This window comes from Desmodus rotundus, chromosome 12 (genome assembly GCF_022682495.2).
Source record: "Desmodus rotundus isolate HL8 chromosome 12, HLdesRot8A.1, whole genome shotgun sequence".
In the NCBI taxonomy this organism is placed as follows: Eukaryota; Metazoa; Chordata; class Mammalia; order Chiroptera; family Phyllostomidae; genus Desmodus; species Desmodus rotundus.
The window spans coordinates 36,451,775-36,456,270 of NC_071398.1; the positions used below are offsets into that span (position 1 = coordinate 36,451,775).

The 4,496-nt window shown below is 38.9% G+C and overlaps 1 pseudogene; it reads left to right on the forward strand.

The window, feature by feature from the left end:
- Positions 1–3,800: 3,800 nt before the first annotated feature.
- On the forward strand, positions 3,801–4,232 carry LOC112320040 (small ubiquitin-related modifier 2 pseudogene; annotated as a pseudogene).
- The last annotated feature ends 264 nt before the right edge of the window (positions 4,233–4,496 follow it).

Consider the following 4,496-nt stretch of genomic DNA (forward strand, 5'->3'; position numbering starts at 1 on the left):
ACCACGGGTGAGAATTAGTCTACCAACACAGGATCTGCTTGGGGAGGAAAGGTTGTGGATCTCTCAAGGGAGAAGGCCCAGGAGCCTGTTCCTCAATGGGCTTTTATTGGGGTTATTTGCATAGGAATGCAGGGCGTATTTGTAATCATTGTCAGGCAGTAATGATCAAACAATAGATAACATTCAAAGAACTATGTGGGCTTATTCTGAGTCTGGGTCAGATAGCTAAAGGGCCATAAAACTTTGGGGAAACAAACTCATCTCTTGCTTGAACCCTTATCATTTAAATTGAGGGTATTAGTAAAGCAGGTTTCCTGTGATTTTATGCATTCCTTCTTAAGACTGATCGCCCAGGGGAACCTGCCCTTTCCAGCACAGGGCCACACCCACCTCTGGCATTGTTTCAGGCTTAAGTCAGGCAGGGGAAGTAGGGCAGCCAAGAGATTAGGAAACTTCTTGCAGACAGAATGAGGACTCAGGCTATGTCAAAGCTGAGGGGTGAGGGTCTATCACCCCCTTTTTCTATAGCCCCCCAAGTCCTTCCTTGAGGGCCTCCTCATGACCATGCTTGTTTTAGGTCGTCCCTCCTTTGAGAAATCTTACCCGTCGTTGGCTAACTGGTCATCTACTCAGGGCCAGGCAGGGTGAAGTAAAGGGGGCAGAGGCAGCACCCCTGCCAGGGAGATAAGCTTTGTCTCCTTAGTGGCTTAGGGTCTCGAGGTCTCTCACTCAGCCTTAGCCCCTTAGCTGGGGTGTGGGGGGGTGCATTACAGCTTCTGAAACCAGGCAGGGCAGTTCCCAACAGAGACAGGGATTGAATCTTTATGGGCGCTTTATTCAGGTGACCGGCAATCTGAGAAGATGATGGGTTCATACCCTAATGGACTGTCTCACATTTTCTTTCAAGCCAGCCTTTTTTTTTTCAGTTACTGGTCTTTTTTTTTTATTGTTGTTTAATACAGTTGTCTCTAGTTTCACCCCATCATGCCCTCTTTCCCCACCCATCCCCGCCTCCCACCCTCAAACCTACCCCCTTTGGTTTTGTCCATGTATCCTTTATAATAGGGAATATACAAAGTGCAGTGAGGGGTTTGGAAATTGAGGGAAAATTAGATTAAAAAATTGCAGCATTCTCACCCTGGGCAGTTAGCTGTCCCCAGGCTGGTGGGTGGTGCCTGTCTTTCCCTGGAACCCAATCTCTGGGACATCTCCAGCTTTGCCCCATGCAGTGGTCTTTAGCTGTGCCCCAGGAGGTTGGCTGTCTCTCCTGGGAGAGGTGAGCCAAGTCTGCAGTTCCTGAAACAATAGCTTTAACATATGCATTACCTACTAGGCTTATTAACTATTTACCTTAAACTAAAGTTTTCCAACTCTTGAGTCCCCTATCAATTTTTTTCTGTTTACTATTAGAATGTTTTTTTTTCTAATTGTTTAGTTAACAGATGAGAAAAGAGCAGAGTTGGTTCTATGTCCCTCCAGCTTCCTGATTTCATTTTTTATACTTGTAAAATTGTCTCTTTCTCCTTTTATTTCTATTAAGCTTTGCTATATATGTTTTGAAGCTCTCTAAAAATCTAAATTTTTAGAATTGTAACAGCTTCCCATTGGATCGATCCAGCAGGAAATTATGGCATCTACATTTTATTTAAAATACTGCTTTTATTCTTAGTCTATTTTGATATGATAGCTTCATGTTTTATCTCTTTCTACCTTTTAACTTTATTTATTATTTTAAAAAATATTTTATTTATTCATTTCTAGAGAGTAGAGTAGAGATTTATTCATCTCTAGAGAGGGAGAGACAGAGAAAAGCATCAATGTGTGAGAAAACCATCAATCAGCTGCCTTTCTCTCACCCCCAGCCGGGGACCTGCCCTGCATCTCAGGCATGGGCCCTGACTGGGAATTAAACCAGTGACATTTCAATTCACAGGCAGGCACTGTTTTATTTTTTAAAGTGTCTCTTATTAAATGCATAATTTTAAAAAATAATGACAACCTTTTTTTTATTTGACATATTTTGTGAATTTACATTTAATGTAGTTGGGGTTTTGGTGTACCATTTTAGAACTGTTTTTTTTTTTTTTTTTGGCCTAGCTTTTTTTTTCTTAATTTAACTTTTTATTTGGAGGTAATACTAGATTTCCATGTGGTTGTCAGAAAGAATTCAGATCCCATGTACACTTTATCCATTTTCCCCCGATGGTAACGTTTTACAAAACTATACAGTATCAAACCTGGGTATTAACATTAATACAGTCAAGATTTAGAATATTTCCATTATCACAAGGATTCTTTGTGTTGTTCTTTTAGAGGCACACACTTCTCTCCTCACTCCCCCACAACACTCTCCATAAGGCCTGGCAATTCTAATCTGTTCTCCATCTCCAAATCTTGAATTTTACCTTTCAAGAATATTATATAAATCAAATCAAAGAGTATTTAATTTTAGTATTAGTTTTTTCACTCAGCATAATTCCCTGAAGATTCATACATGTTGTACATGTATAATTAATTCCTTTTTTAAAAGATTTTATTTATTTGTTTTTAGAGAGAGGGGAAGGGAGGGAGAAAGAAAGGGAGAGAAACATCAATGTGTGGCTGCCTCTCACATGGCCCACACTGGGGACCTGGCCCGCAACCCAGGCATGTGCCCTGACCTGGAATCCAACTGGTGACGCTTTGGTTTAGCAGCCTGTGCTCAATCCACTGAGCCACACCAGCCAGGCTAATTAAGTTCTTTTTATTTCATGTGAATATACCACAGTTTGTTTAGCCATTTACTCATTAAAGAACACATGGGCAAGTTTCCAACTTTTGGCTATTATAATTAAAGCTACTATTACATTCATGTACAGTTTTTTGTGTGAACCAAATTTTAATTCCTTTTGGATAAACACATAGGGAAATTTTAGAAGGAATTTGTCAATTTTTAACACCCCCCAAAAAACAAACATTTATCTGGTATTTTGGTTGAGTATATAGATCAATTTGGGGAGAACTAACATCTTTTAAACAGTGAATCTCATGGCCCATGAACACTATATATCTCCATTGGTTTAGATTTTTAATTTCTCTCAGCAGTATTTTGTACTTTTAATATTCAGGTAATAAAATCTTTTGCCAGATTTAGCCCTGTGTATTTCAGAGTTTGATGCTATTATAAATGGTATTTTTTATTTCAATTTTCAATTGTTCATTATGAGTATATAAAAATAAAATTGCTTTTTGTATTTTAATCTTCAGCCTGTTAACTTGCAATCACTATTGCTATTTCTACTAGAGCTTTTGAAGTTTCACTGCATATTCTACATAGATGATCATATCATTTGTAAGAAAAAACAGTGGTACCTATCCCTACCTATGGTTGCCAATCTGCAGGTACAAGGTGCGCCCCTCAACCCAAAATCTGGTTGGAATGTTGAGATTTATGACTCCCGCCACACACACACATGAATACCAAGAAAAGTATGAAAAGTTTAATTATTCACACAATGAATCTTTGTAGGTAAAATGGGGCAGGCTTCCCAAGAAAGTCTGCAAATGGTTTGCAAGGGGAAAAATGAGAAATTGGCATAGAGTTTTTATGGCAGAGGTTTACAGTTATTTAAATTTCCTCCAAGTGCCAAAGGAGGGAGCACCTGAGTTTGTCCAGATGTGGGGCACAAGAGGAAGAAGGAGGAGTGAAGCTTAAAAGCCAGAAGCAGCTGTTGCATCTCATGCTGTTTGCATGCTCCTTAGGGATGTGGACCTGGTACCTCCTTTGCAAAGTGGCAGCTGAGGAGTCCCTGGAGCTTGCCATGGCAGATGAAAAACCCAAAGAAGGAGTCAAGATTGAGAACAGCAATTGTATTAATTTGAAGGTAGTTGGGCAGGATGCTTCTATGGTGCAGTTTAAAATTAAGATGCATGCACCACGTAGTAAACTAAGGAAAGTGTATAGTGAACTGCAGGGTTTAGCAAGGAGACAGATCAGATTTCAATTTGGTGAGCAGGCAATCAGTGAAACAGACACACTTGCACTGTGGGAAATGGAGGATGAAGATACAATTGGTGTGTTCCAGCAGCAGAAAAAAGGGAACTTGCTATTTACTCCAGATCTTTGTTCCTCCAGATCTGGAAAACATTCTCAGTTAGAAAACCACCATTCGGTTCTACCACATCCTAATTATTACAGCATAGTTTTCTCTGTTCTTTCATTCTCCACTTTACCATTCCTTTACTGTATGTAAAGTAACTGGTGTACGTGCACAGCATATTTCATTTTTAAAAAAACCTAAATGGTGAATGGTATGTTCTGATCAACATCAAATGGAGATAAAATATGGAAAAATAATGGTTCTGTGAAAATACTCACTTTCTCCATTAATAACATGCTCATTCAGTTCTTATCTTCATATTCCAGTTATTTTGCTCTCACTGTTTAACAAAAAAGAACAAAAACTCTTGCATACCTTACTTAATTAGATAATTTTAAAGTTTTTTGGTCATTATTA